At 34.6% G+C, this 15915-nt stretch overlaps 1 protein-coding gene across 1 annotated transcript in view; it reads right to left on the reverse strand.

The window, feature by feature from the left end:
- The window catches only part of LOC136843818 (carbonic anhydrase-related protein 10-like), a 155707-nt gene that overhangs the window by 33321 nt on the left and 106471 nt on the right, over window positions 1–15915 (reverse strand). The window contains exon 4 of the mRNA XM_067112603.1: window positions 267–403. The gene's annotated coding sequence lies outside the window, so the exon portion shown is untranslated. The remainder of the gene's footprint in view (window positions 1–266; window positions 404–15915) is intronic.

Genomic DNA, 15915 nt, shown 5'->3' on the forward strand with positions numbered 1-15915 from the left:
TATATATATATATATATATATATATGTTTGTATATATATATATATATATATATATATATATATATATATATATATATATATATATATATTTATATATGTTACACACACACATACACACATAAATACATACATAAGATCTTACACAAGAGAAGGAATAAACAATTTAATGCCGACCACAACAGCAAAATTTGCTGAGCAAAGCCTGAAGTAGATATCAACGCGGTTGATATGATTAAGGGAAACAAATGAGTTCAATTTTCACTCACAGAATTTTTGTCAAAAGAAACAGATGTCAGATTAGGGTCGTGCAGGAGCGTCCTGGGGTCCAGGTTAATTGGAGACTGCCGACGCCCCTGCGAGCACATCGCCCACGCCGGGTTGATCACGCCCCAGAATTCTGGTCCTGTTGCGGGAGAGAAGAAATGTCTTGTTACTTCGAGTATAAAATCTTCGATGGAAAGAAGTCGGTTGATTTTTTGCTCAGCACTAATTTTAGTTTGCTCTCGATCCTCTTAATTCGTGAGGGCGAGTTATAATCATATGCATAACAAAGACGGATTTTGGTGTATATGTAAACTCGTATCTTGGAAATGTTCTTAAGTGAATGCTGAATTTGGGACTGTGAGATTACAATCTATTTGGAACTAGGATTCTGTGTAGTAGCCATTCTTTCATGACAATTGTAAGCATAATTAACCACCTACATACCTCGCTAGACTTTAAGCTTTTTATCTTCTCGGTAAAATTTTTTGTTAAATGATTAATAAAAAAATTAAACTCCTAATGTTTCAGGGAGAATTGTCGATACAGAGGAAATTTACCAACATCTATGAGAATTTGTTATTACCTGCCTTAGCCTATTGTCACGAAGGGTATCAAGTACCTGGTTATTACACAACTAATCACAGAATTCGAAAATTTACCTCACTCCAGCCAGATACCTGAATTCTCATAACAATAAGAATTACGACTGAGTACTCTAAAGGTAACAGTGATCCCTTAAAAAAAGCCCATTAATCACATGAAAAATCAAACTAAGTTTATCAAGACTAGTTTGAGGTATCAACAATTAAACAAGAAATATACTAGAGTAAGAGGGCATCACTCCATCATACAACTTTAACTGTTTCTCTGGTCTTAATTCACTTCAGCAAAACTAAAGGAACAAAACATGTTTATCACTTAGCCTTATGCACACAATTAATCCTATTCACTGGTGGTCAATAAGTGACACTTTTTTAAGTTTTAAATACAAACATTTATTTTTAAATTCAAAATTTATAATTAGAATTCACAATCTGAAAAATTTACTATTACTTAAAAACAACACAAAAATTTAATTAATTCTTGAGTTAAATTATTAAACAAAATTAAATCACAAAAACTTTAATTTATCGAGAAATTAAATTAATCAAGCAAAATTTAAACTATCAAGAATTACTCAAGATTTGAAAAGAAAATCTTAGTAAATGAAAATTAAATCAACTATGCAACGTTAAATTATTAAGAAATGCTTAAAATGGTAAGTAAATAAATGTTAAATCACAAATATATAAAATGTGAAAAGTCAAGAGATTGCAAACACAAGAACACACAAAAATACACAAAAGATTTATCAATAATAATTTCACCAAGGCAAAAATTCTCTCAATATACCTTATTATACCATGGTAATAATAAGTAAAATTCACTTTACCTTACACAAGCTTGTGAAATCACTTTGTAAAATCACTTGCAGCTGCTTTAGATTCGACTGCACCAAATTTTTACACTTTTCCTGCATTTCGGATCTCAAAAGCTAAGACTAATACCAGTGACCAAAATACATTATGTTAAAATTACTCTCTTTTGAGAGAGAGAGAGAGAGAGAGAGAGAGAGAGAGAGAGAGAGAGAGAGAGAGAGAGAGAACCAGTCTGAACGGTGTCTGAAATTAGAATGAGCAGATTTCAGGATTCCAGTAGAAGAATGAAAAATCAGAGGACGTCATTAACCCTTTGGTGATCTGATGACACGGAATCATGTCAATAAATAATTTCCATAAGTGCTCCGATGACGGGATTTCCGCATCATCCATGAGTTATTTTCGGGGGAAATTCACAAAAAAATCCAGTCATCCGAAGAAAACGAGGACTGCGCCATTGCGTGGGCAGATCTTGGACCTAAAACGTAAACAGGAAAACGATAGGTATCACACATGCGCCACAGTCCTCCCCCAACTCAAGCACTTCACCTCCTGTTTTGATCGAGTTCAGCACATCTTTTTAGGGCTCTCGCGTTTTTTGCTTGGTCGTCATTTATCTGCGTTTGTGAAGTGCTTTCGCTTTTTTTATTGTTATAAAAGTGTTTGCAAGTAATTGTTGAGTATTTTGAATAATATTTCAAGTGTTTTTCGATAAGATAAATAGTGAAGAATTTACTTTTTTTACATATATTTCTGTCTTTCAACATCATTTCCGTCGTTCAGCTTCAATTGGTCAATTTTTTCTGGGAACACTTATTGCTTTTACGTGGGCTATTTATAGAAAATTTATTCAGCTTTCCATTGCAATTTTCACTTTTTTCGTAGCGTTATTCATTACCGAGTAATTATGAAAAATGTAAGCATAAATATGAGCACTCAAGCACCCAGCCAACCACGTAGTTTGGCCTAGGGTTTATGAGTGCATGAATAATTTTTTGTACGCCTGTTTGTGCATCTGTAAATAACTTCAATGTGCATGTATTATATATCATTCGAACAGCCATTCTTTGTGCTTTATCATGCTGAACGGCAAAATGTAAAAATATCAACGTTTCTATATAAAAATCTTTAGTGAACAATTGACTTTACTTGAAAAAATAAAACTTACGTCTTTGAGCTTCAATTGCTCAATTATTTACTGGGAACACCTATTGATTTTAGGTAATAAATACATATAGGAAATTTATTCAGCTTTCCATCTCAGTTTTCACTTTTTTCTAGCATTATTAATTACTGAGTAATTACGAAAAATGTCAGCGTATATATGTACGCGTTGAACGCCGTAGTTCGGCCGGAATTTATGCATGCGTAGATAATTTTTTGTACGCCATTTGTGCACCTGTAAATAACTTCAATGTGCATGTATTATATATCATTCAAGCGGCCATTCTTTGTAGTTTATCGTGCTGAACAGCAAAATGTAAAAATATCAACGTTTCTATATAATAATCGTTGCCGTATATTTTCTTAGAAAAAAAAATTGTCCGTAATCTAACGACAATTGCTCAATTTTATTGTAAAAATACATATATCTTTATTTTTTGAATTTTATAGGAAATTTATTCAGCTTTCTAATGCCGCCTTTATTTTTTTTTATCTTTATTCCTTACTTAGGTACGATACGAAATGCCAACATAAGTAGGTTGGAAAATCTGAAAATTGCACTCTGTAAAAAATTAGCATTTTTTTTTTATCGGTAAGAGCTAATTAGCAAACACATTTATAGCAAAATGATTGCTTTCACGTAAAAGTTCAAACATTTCCACACAATTTACGTATAAAGTAAACTCCCCAAACCTAATTATTATATTTTTCATGATTATTTAAAAAAATATCTATGATTTTCCTTAAAAATTTCACGTTCATCACATCTTTTTTATTATTTGTAAGCCTTGCAAAGATTTTCTGATTGCTTAAGGAAAAAAATCCAATCATTTGCCGACATCATAAAACATACCAGAATCTTATATCAGTTATAGTTTGGGCGTATCGATTTTTACAAAGAAACTTCTCCGCGCGAGCCCCACTTTTCCCTCCACGGCATAAGTCGCGTACCGGGTAGTGCTATAGGGACCCCCGTAAGCGTGAGAGGGTTAAGGCATTCTGGGAACGAAAGCAAAATGTTTTGAATGCAACCTGGACAATACATGATCAGAGCAATGCAACCTTAAACATGACGCAACTGCCATGTGCTTCAGTGCAATACTTGTTGCATTTCTCAAAAGTGCACGTCTTTACAAGAAAATAATACGGAATACATGTAACATTGCGAAATCAATTGTCTTCTTGTCTGGGACAAAGTTTTTACAGAAATCTTAACACAACTCATTTTATTCTTGATCTGTCATCGTGTGACCCAAAACAAAGTGCTCTCTTATCTGAACTGATGGCAGATGGCACATCTGGTCTAAAACTCGAATCTCTCTCTCCTGCAACTATGCTGTTATCAGGAAAGATATTATTAATTCTAAATTATGCTGTTAAGTTATCTAAACCATTAACTCTTTTGAGATCTGACACTACACTTCATACGATACTTCAGTAATTATTATTATTACATATATAGTGTGACGAACAGAAGAATAAATATATCAAAACTATTGAAAGACATACAGTACATATTACAAGGCAACATCATGAAACTGTATTAATAGAAACGTTGCTAAAGAAACAAGATTATAAGACTAGGCAGCTTCATCCCTATAGTTAATGTAGCCCATCAAGATATATATATATATATATATATATATATATATATATATATATATATATATATACACACACACACACATATATATATATATATATATATATATATATATATATATATATATAATATATATATATATATATGTATATATACACATATATATGTATATATATAATATATATATATATATATATATATATATATATATATATATATATATATATATATATATATATATATATATATATATATATATATATATATATATATATATATATATATATATAAATAAGTGGTTATGGGACTGTGTATTTACAGCAATAACCTAGAGACCTTGTCTCACAAAAAGTGGAATGATAATTTTCCACGTAATATGAATCTCTTAATAAGAAAACAATTTCTTGGGTTCTTTGGCCTTATGCATGAGGTTCTATGTCCGTATACATTGTGAAATGACATTAAAGCTTAAGACATCTTACTAAGGAAAAAACTTATTTTAAAGTGTCATTTCCCTTACGGCCTTCAGGATAATGGATTGCGAGAATAAAACTTATTTCTCTCAATTGCTTGAATCATTGACGATTTTGACACTCAAATCCGTGGGTTTCACGAATCCATTAAAAATTATTTGACCTTCAAAGCTGACACATTCATTTGATTCATTATGGCTACTAAAACTGGCGTCACAACATCTAGGTTATTCACGCAGTCAAGACTGACAAATGAGAAAGCATTTGACTTTCAAAACTGAGAAATGATAAAGGAATTGCCCTACAAAACTGACAAGTGAGAAGGGACGTGACCTTCAAAACTTACAAGTGAGAAAGCGTTTGACTTTCAAAACTGACACATGGAAAACGATTTGACTTTCAAAACTGACAAGTTAGAATGGATGTGACCTTCAAAACTTACAAGTGAGAAATCATTTAACCTTCAAAAATGACAAGTGAGAAAGGATTTGACCATCAAAAATGACAAGTGAGAAAGAATTTGAATTTCAAAATTGACACATGAGAAAGGATTTGACCTTCAAAACTAACAGGTGAGAGAACATTGACTTTCAAAACTGACAAGTGAGAAAGGATTTGACCTTCAAAACTGACAAGCGAGAAAGCATTTGACTTTTAGAACTGACAAGTGAGAAAGGATGACATTCAAAACTAACAAGTGAGAGAGCATTTGGCTTTCAAAACTGACACATGAGAAGGGATTTGAATTTCAAACCTTATACATGAGAAAGGATTTGCCCTTCAAAACTGACAAGTGAGAAAGCATTTGACTTTCAAAACTAACAAGTGAGAAATGATTTGACTTTCAAAACTAACAAGTGAGAGAGCATTTGACTTTAAAACTGACAAGTGAGAAAGTATTTGACCTTCAAAACTGACAAGTGAGAGAGCATTTCACTTTCAAAACTGACAAGTGAGAAAGGATTTGACCTTCAAAACTGACAAGTGAGAAAGCATTTGACTTTCAAAACTGACTAGTGAGAAAGGATTTGACCTTCAAAACTGACAAGTGAGAAAGGATTTGACCTTCAAAACTGACAAGCGAGAAAGGATTTGACCTTCAAAACTGACAAGTGAGAAAGGATTTGGCCTTCAAAACTGACAATTGAGAAAGGATTTGACCTTCAAAACTGACAAGTGAGAAAGGATTTGACCTTCAAAACTGACAAGTGAGAAAGCATTTGACCTTCAAAACTGACAAGTGAGAAAGGATTTGACCTTCAAAACTGACAAGTGAGAAAGGATTTGACCTTCAAAACTGACAAGTGAGAAAGAATTTGACTTTCAAAACTGACACATGCGAAAGGATTTGACCTTCAAAACTAACAAGTGAGAGAGAATTTGACTTTCAAAACTGACAAGCGAGAAAGGATTTGACATTCAAAACTAACAAGTGAGAGAGCACTTGACTTTCAAAACTGACATGAGAAGGGATTTGACTTTCAAAACTTTTACGCGAGAAAGAATTTTTCCTTCAAAATTGACAAGTGAGAAAGCATTTGACTTTCAAAACTGACAAGTGAGAGAGGATTTGACCTTCAAAACTAACAAGTGAGAGAGCATTTAACTTTCAAAACTGACAAGTGAGAAAGGATTTGACCTTCAAAGCTAACAAGTGAGAGAGCATTTGACTTTCAAAACTGACAATTGAGAAATGATTTAACCTTCAGAACTGACAAGTGAAAAAAGATTTGACTTTCAAAACATACGTGAGGAAGGATTTGACCTTCAAAACTGACAATTAAGAAAGCATTTGACTTTTAAAACTGACAAGTGAGAAAGGATTTGACCTTCAAACCTGACAAGTGAAAATAGATTTGACATTCAGTACTGGCACACGAGAAAGTATTTGGCACTGACAAGTGAGAAAGCATTTGACTTTCAAAACTGACTGGGGAGAAAATATTTGACTTTCAAAACTCTCATTTGAGAAATGATTTGACTTTCAAAACTGACAAGTGAGAAAGGATTTAACCTTCAAAACTAACAAGTGAGAGAGCATATGACTTTCAAAACTGACAAGTGAGAAAGTACTTGACCTTCAAAACTAACAAGTGAGAGAGCATTTGACTTTCAAAACTTACAAGTGAGAAAGGATTTGACCTTCAGAACTGACAAGTGAGAAAGGATTTGAATTTCAAAACTGGCACGTGAGAAAGGATTTGACCTTCAAAACTGACAATTGAGAAATCATTTGACTTTTAAAACTGACAAGTGATTAAGGATTTGGCCTTCAAAACTGACAAGTGAAAATGGATTTGACTTTCAAAACTGACAAATGAGAAAGGATTTGACCTTCAAAACTTACAAGTGAGAAATCATTTGACTTTCAAAACTAACAAGTGAGAAAGGATGTGACCTTCAAACTTACAAGTGAGGAAGCATTTGACCTTCAAAACTGTTACGTGAGAAAGGATGTGACCATCGAAACTGACACGTGAGAAAGGATTTGTCCTTCAAAACTGACAAGTGAGAAAGGATTTGACCTTCAAACTTACAAGTGAGAAAGCATTTGACCTTCAAAACTGATACGTGAGAAAGGATTTGACCTTCAAAACTGACACATGAGAAAGGATTTATCCTTCAAAACTGACAAGTGAGAAAAGATTTATCCTTCAAAACTTACAAGTGAGAAAGCACTTGGCTTTCAAAACTGGCAAGTGGGAAAGGATGTGACCTTGAAAACTGACACATGCGAAAGGATTTGACCTTCAAACTTACAAGTGAGAAAGCATTTGACCTTCAAAACTGATACATGAGAAAGAGATTGACCTTCAAAACAGACACATGAAAAAGGATTGACCTTCAAAAGTGACTCATGATAAAGGACTTGACCTTCAAAACTTACAAGTGAGTGAGCATTTGACTTTCAAAACTGACACATAAAAAGGATTTGACTTTCAACACTAACACGTGAGAAAGGATGTGACCTTCATACTTACAAGTGGGAAAGCATTTGACCTTCAAAACTGATACGTGAGAAAGGATTTGACCTTCAAAACTGACAAGTGAAAAAGGATTGACCTTCAAAATTGACACATGAGAAAGGATTTGACCTTTAAAACTTACAAGTGAGAAAGCATTTGACTTTCAAACCTGACAAGTGGGAAAGTATTTGACCTTCAGAACTGTCAAGCACCTTCAAAACTGACAAGTGAGAAAGGATGTGGCCTTCAAAACTGTCACACGAGAAAGGATTTGACCTTCAAAGCTTACAAATGAGAAGCATTTGACTTTCAAAACTAACAACTGTGAAAGGATTTGACCTTCAAAACTGGCAAGTGAGAAAGGATTTGACCTTCAGAACTGACAAGTTAGAAAGGATGTGACCTTCAAAACTAACAATGAGAAAGAATTTGACCTTCAAACTTCCAAGTGAAAAGGCATTTGACCTTCAAAACTATGTGAGAAAGGATGTGTCCTTCGAAACTGACACGTGATAAAGGATTTGTCCTTCAAAACTGACATGTGAGAAAGGATTGGCCTTCAAAACTGACACATGAGGAAGGATTTGACCTTCAAAACTTACAAGTGAGAAAGCATTTGACTTTCAAAACTGACAAGTAAGAAAGGATGTGACTTTCAAAATTATAAGTGAGAAAGCATTTGACCTTCAAAACTGATAGTGAGAAAGGATTTGACCTCCAAAACTGGCACGTGAAAAAGGATTGACCTTCAAAACTGACACATGAGAAAGGATTTGACCTTCAAAACTTACAAGTGAGAAAGCATTTGACTTTGAAAACTGACACACGAAAAAGGATTTGATTCTCAAAACTGACAAGTGAGAAAGGATGTGACCTTCAGAATTACAAGTGAGAAAGCATTTGACCTTCAAAACTAACATATGAGAAAGTTTTTGACCTTCAAAACTGACACATGGGAAAGGATTGATCTTCAAAACTGGCAGTTTAGAAAGCATATGACTTTCACAACTGACAAGTGAGAAAGGATTTGACCTTCAAACATGACAATTGAAAATGAATTTGACTTTCAAAACTGTCACATGAGAAAGGATTTGAAACTCAAAACTTACAAGTGAGTAAGCAGTTGACTTTCAAAACTGATAAGTGGAAAAGGATGTGACTTTCAAAACTTACAAGTGAGAAAGCATTTGACTTTCAAAAGTGATATGTGAGAAAGGAAGTGACCTTGAAAACTGACACATGAGAAAGGATGTGACATTCAAAACTAACAAGTGAGAAAGGATTTGACCTTGAAAACTGGCAACGAGAAAGGATTTGGCCTTCAAAACTGACGAGTGAGAAGATTTGACCTTCAGAATTGACAAGTGAGAAAGGATTTGACCTTCAAAACTGACAAGTGAGAAAGGATTTGCCTTTCAGTACTGACAAATGAGAAAGGATTTGACTTTCAAAACTGACACATGAAAAGGGATTTGAAGCTCAAACTGACACCTGAGAAAGGATTTGACTTTCAAAAATGTCAAGTACTGACAATTGAGAAAGAGTTTAACGTTTAGAATGGCATGTGAGAAATTTATTGACTTTCCAAATTGACAAATGAGAAAGGTTTTGACTTTCAAAACTGATGCGTGAGAAAGGACATAACCTTCAAAACTGACAAGTGAAAAAGGATTTGACCTTCAAAATTGGCAAGCAAGAAAGGATTTAACTTTCAAAACTGGCAAGTAAGAAAGGATTGACTTTCAAAACTGACAAGCGAGAAAGGATTTGACCTTTAAAACTGACAAGCGAGAAGGGATTTGACCTTCAAGACTGGCAATTGAGAAAGGATTTGACTTTCAAAACTGGCAAGTGAGAAACCATTGACATTCAAAACTGACAAGTGAGAAAGGATTTGACCTTCGAAACTGATAAGTGAGTAAGGCTTTGACTTTCAAAACTGACAAGTGAGAAAGGATTTGATTTTCAAAACTGGCAAGGGAGAAAGGATTTGACCTTGAAAACTGACACGTGACAAAGGATTTGACCTTCAAAACTGACAAGTGAGAAAGCATTTGACTTTCAAAACTGACAAGTGAGAAAGGATTTGGCCTTCAGAACTGACAAGTGAGAAAGGATTTGACTTTCAAAGTGGCACGTGATGATTTGACTTTCAAAGTGGCACGTGAGAAAGGATTTGACCTTCAAAACTGACAATTGAGAAAGCATTTGACTTTTAAAACTGACAAGTGATTAAGGATTTGACCTTCAAAACTGACAAGTGAAAATGGATTTGACTTTCAAAACTGACAAATGAGAAAGGATTTGACCTTCAAAACTTACAATTGAGAAAGCATTTGACTTTCAAAACTAACAAGTGAGAAAGGATGTGACCTTCAAACTTACAATTGAGAAAGCATTTGACCTTCAAAACTGTTACGTGAGAAAGAATGTGACCTTCGAAACTGAACATGAGAAAGGATTTGTCCTTCAAAACTGACAAGTGAGAAAGGATTTGACCTTCAAACTTACAATTGAGAAAGGATTTGACCTTCAAAACTGTTACGTGAGAAAGGATGTGACCTTCGAAACTGACACGTGAGAAAGGATTTGTCCTTCAAAACTGACAAGCAAGAAAGGATTTGACCTTCAAACTTACAAGTGAGAAAGCATTTGACCTTCAAAACTGATACGTGAGAAAGGATTTGACCTTCGAAACTGACACATGAGAAAGGATTTATCCTTCAAAACTGACAAGTGAGAAAGGATTGACCTTCAAAACTGACACATGAGAAAGGATTTGACCTTCAAAACTTACAAGTGAGAAAGAATTTGACATTCAAAACCGACAAGTGAGAAAGGATTTGACCTTCAAAACTTACAAGTGAGAAAGAATTTAACTTTTAAAAATGACAAGTGAGAAAGGGTGTGACCTTCAGACTTATAAGTGAGAAAGCATTTGACCTTCAAAACTAACACATGAGAAAGTTTTTGACCTTCAAAACTGACACATGGGAAAGGATTGATCTTCAAAACTGGCAGTTTAGGAAGCATATGACTTTCACAACTGACAAGTGAGAAAGGATTTGACCTTCAAACATGACAATTGAAAATGAATTTGACTTTCAAAACTGTCACATGAGAAAGGATTTGAAACTCAAAACTTACAAGTGAGTAAGCAGTTGACTTTCAAAACTGATAAGTGGGAAAGGATGTGACTTTCAAAACTTACAAGTGAGAAAGCATTTGACTTTCAAAAGTGATATGTGAGAAAGGAAGTGACCTTGAAAACTGACACATGAGAAAGGATGTGACATTCAAAACTAACAAGTGAGAAAGGATTTGACCTTGAAAACTGACAATGAGAAAGGATTTGGCCTTCAAAACTGACGAGTGAGAAGATTTGACCTTCAGAATTGACAAGTGAGAAAGGATTTGACCTTCAGAACTGACAAGTGAGAAAGGATTTGACTTTCAAAGTGGCATGTGATGATTTGACTTTCAAAGTGGCACGTGAGAAAGGATTTGACCTTCAAAACTTACAATTGAGAAAGCATTTGACTTTTAAAACTGACAAGTGATTAAGGATTTGACCTTCAAAACTGACAAGTGAAAATGGATTTGACTTTCAAAACTGACAAATGAGAAAGGATTTGACCTTCAAAACTTACAATTGAGAAAGCATTTGACTTTCAAAACTAACAAGTGAGAAAGGATGTGACCTTCAAACTTACAATTGAGAAAGCATTTGACCTTCAAAACTGTTACGTGAGAAAGAATGTGACCTTCGAAACTGAACATGAGAAAGAATTTGTCCTTCAAAACTGACAAGTGAGAAAGGATTTGACCTTCAAACTTACAAGTGAGAAAGGATTTGACCTTCAAAACTGATACGTGAGAAAGGATTTGACCTTCGAAACTGACACATGAGAAAGGTTTTATCCTTCAAAACTGGCAAGTGAGAAAGGATTGACTTTCAAAACTGACACATGAGAAAGGATTTGACCTTCAAAACTTACAAGTGAGAAAGCATTTGACTTTCAAAACTGGCAAGTGGGAAAGGATGTGACCTTGAAAACTGACACATGAGAAAAGATGTGACCTTCAAACTTACAAGTGAGAATCATTTGACCTTCAAAACTAATACATGAGAAAGAGTTTGACTTTCAAAACTGACACTTGAAAAAGGATTGACCTTCAAAAGTGACACATGATAAAGGACTTGACCTTCAAAACTTACAAGTGAGTAAGCATTTGACTTTCAAAACCGACACATGAAAAAGGATTTGACTTTCAAAACTGACACGTGAGAAAGGATGTGACCTTCAGACTTACAAGTGAGAAAGCATTCGACCTTCAAAATTGATGCGTGAGAAAGGATTTGACTTTCAAACCTGACAAGTGGGAAAGGATTTGACCTTGAAAACTGTCAAATGAGAAAGGATGTGACCTTCAAAACTGACAAGTGAGAAAGGATGTGACTTTCAAAACTGTCACATGAAAAAGGATTTGACCTTCAACTCTTACAAATGAGAAAGCATTTGACTTTCAAAACTGACAAGTGGGAATGGATGTGACCTTCAAAACTGACATGTGAGATAGGATTTCACCTTCAAAACTGGCAAGTGAGAAACGATTTGATCTTCAAAACTGACAAGTGAGAAAGGATGTGACCTTCAAAACTGACACGTGAGAAAGGATTTGACCTTCAAAACTGACAAGTGAGAAAGCATTTGACTTTCAAAACTGGTACCTGAGAAAGGATGTTACCTTCAAAACTGACACGTGATAAAGGATTTGTCCTTCAAAACTGACAAGTGAGAAAGGATTGGCCTTCAAAACTGACACATGAGGAAGGATTTGACCTTCAAAACTTACAAGTGAGAAAGCATTTGACTTTCAAAACTGACAAGTGAGAAAGGATGTGACTTACAAAATTACAAGTGAGAAAGCATTTGACTTTCAAAACTGATACGTGAGAAAGGATTTGACCTCCAAAACTAACACGTGAAAAAGGATTTACCTTCAAAACTGACACATGAGAAAGGATTTGACCTTTAAAACTTACAAGTGAGAAAGCATTTGACTTTGAAAACTGACACACGAAAAAGGATTTGATTCTCAAAACTGACAAGTGAGAAAGGATGTGACTTTCAGAATTGCAAGTGAAAAACATTTGGCCTTCAAAACTGATACGTGAGAAAGGATTTGACCTTCAAAACTGACAAGTGAGAAAGCATTTGACTTTCAAAACTGACAGGTGGGAAAGGATTTGACCTTCAAAACTGACACATGAGAAAGGATTTGACCTTCAAAACTGAAGCGTGAGAAAGGATTTGACATTTAAAACTGACATGTGAGAAAGAATGTGATGTGACCTTCAAAACTGACACGTGAGAAAGTATTTGACTTTCGAAACTGGCAATTGAAAAAGCATTTGCCCTCCAAATCTGATACTTGAGAAAGGATGTGACCTTCGAAACTGACACATGAGAAAGGATTTGTCCTTCAAAACTGACAAGTGAGAAAGGATTTGACCTTCAGAACTGATAGGTGAGAAAGGATTTGACCTTCGAAACTGACACGTGAGAAAAGATTTGACTTTCAAAACTGGCTTGTGAGAAGCGATTTGACACTCAAAACTGACAAGCGAGAAAGGCTTTGACCATTTAAACTGTCACGTGAGAAGTTATTTGGCCTTCAAAACTAGCACCCGAGAAAGGATTTAACCTTGAACACTTACAAGTGAGAAGGGATATGACCTTTAAAACTGACAATTGAGAAATTATTTGTCTTTCAAAACTTACGTGTGAGAAAGGATTTGACCTTCAAAACTGCAGGTGAGAAAGGATTTGACCTAAACTTCTGCGTGAGAAGTTATTTAACTTTCAGAAATTACATGTGAGAAAGGATTTGACCTTCGAAACTGACAAGTGAGAAAGGGTTTGACCTTCAAAACTTACATGTGAGAAAGGATTTGTCTTGAAGAACTGGCACCTGAGAAATCAATTGACTTTCAAAAACTGGCAAGTGAGGAAAGATTTGACCATTAAAACTGTCACGTGATAAATTATTTGATCTTCAAAACTGACACACGAGAAATTATTTGACCCTCAGTACTGACACATGAGAAAGGATATGACCTTTAAAACTGACACTTGAGAAATGATTTGACTTTCAAACCTTATGCGTGAGAAAGGATTCGACCTTCAAAACTGTAGGTGAGAAAGGATTTGGCCTAAATTTCTGCGTTAGAAATTATTTAACCTTCAAAACTTACATGTGACATAGGATTTGACTATTGAAGTCAGTGGCATTATTCGGAAGTACTATCTGTTCAGCTATGCTTTAAATCCGTCTATACTTCTTTTTCTCTTCAGGCAAGCTTCTCAGGAAAAAGGAAAAATTTGCTTCGTAACGAGGTATTTCGTTACATGTCCACTGCTGCCCGAACGTAGTTGGTACCCTTGTAATGCGAAATAGTCCAGTCCCCCTTGGAAAGATGTGGGAGTCGACTAACTTAGTATACAAATTTAAATGTACCGAAGGAACATGTCAGGTCCTCAGCAGGTTGCACCACTACCAATCTAAGCAGGCGATTGCAAGCCCATCACTACCAAGGGGCAATATTCCAATACTATGTAGAGGACCACAACCGTAAACCGATACTGGAAGAATTATTAGTAAGCACAGAGATCATGCATAGAGAAGCCCGGTTCCACAGACTGCAAACAGCAGAAGCTGTGAGTGTGCATCAACAACCTCCTGCATTAACATACAGAGGAATTCAGACTTCATCCTCCCTTCCTCAGGGAACCGCAGGACATCCGTAAGAGTCTGAAGGGAGACTCAAGCAACAGAACACCCCTGAACACAACTACCAACAACAAAGCAAATCAAGACTATCAGACAGAGACGGGAATCACTCCATGTGCTGCACACCGCGGCATAGGGCGTGTCGTACAGAGAACCAGGAATGCCTTAGCTGCTACACAGTCCACCAGCGAGACAATGACATTTACCGACCAATAGAAATTCAGCACCCAATGACGTCGTTTTTAAAATTTTAGGTATAGCCACTAAGTCTGCATGTAGTAAAGACCGTGTATGTCAATTTGTAAGTTTTATGGGCTGCTCTTATGAGCAAGAACCCGTGCTGGAATAAAGTCAGCTTAATTATAAAAACAGCAACATTTGTAATTTAGTCCTGAAGACGTCGCGGATGAGCACTGAAACAGTCCGTCGACTATAATAAGCGAATGGAAAGCGTGAATATTTTTTCCTTATTCCTGAGAAGTTTGCCTGAAGGGAAAAAGAAGAGGTATAGACTTATTCAAAGTCTAGATAAAAAGAGTCTCTGCAGATAATGCCATTGACTTCAGTGGGAATTACAGAAAGAATATGAAAAATAGAACACACACACACACACATATATATATATATATATACTATATATATTATATATATATATATATATATATATAAATATATATATATATATATATATATATATATAATATATATATATATATATATATATATATATATATATATATATATATATATATATATATATATATATATATATATATATATATATATATATATATATATATATATATATATATATATATACATATATATATATATATATATGTATGTATATGTATATATATGTGTGTGTGCGTATACGTTCAACGTTAAGCTAATGGTTATTGTAGAGTGTATCAAACCCTGTACTACGTGCAGAAATTGTACCTTGCAGTCTAGCAAAAATAACCTGCTTCTGTTGCATAATCTAATTTCTTCCCAAAATTAGAAATCAGTATTGCCTTCCAACTTGAAATAACAATAAATGAGGGAAGCAACAACCAATTATTCTCCAAAAGTATCATGATAAACTTTGCTATTCACGTTACCTTTCCGGCACAAAATCATCAGCAATTGATTAAAAGGTAGTGAGGGAAAAGAATTTGAAAAGTTGTGGTGTTAAGGTTACTGGTCTTCTGTCACGTGGCTTGAGTCGTTCAAGAAATTATCATCTTCGT

The sequence above is a fragment of the Macrobrachium rosenbergii genome, chromosome 12 (genome assembly GCF_040412425.1).
Source record: "Macrobrachium rosenbergii isolate ZJJX-2024 chromosome 12, ASM4041242v1, whole genome shotgun sequence".
Lineage (NCBI taxonomy): Eukaryota > Metazoa > Arthropoda > Malacostraca > Decapoda > Palaemonidae > Macrobrachium > Macrobrachium rosenbergii.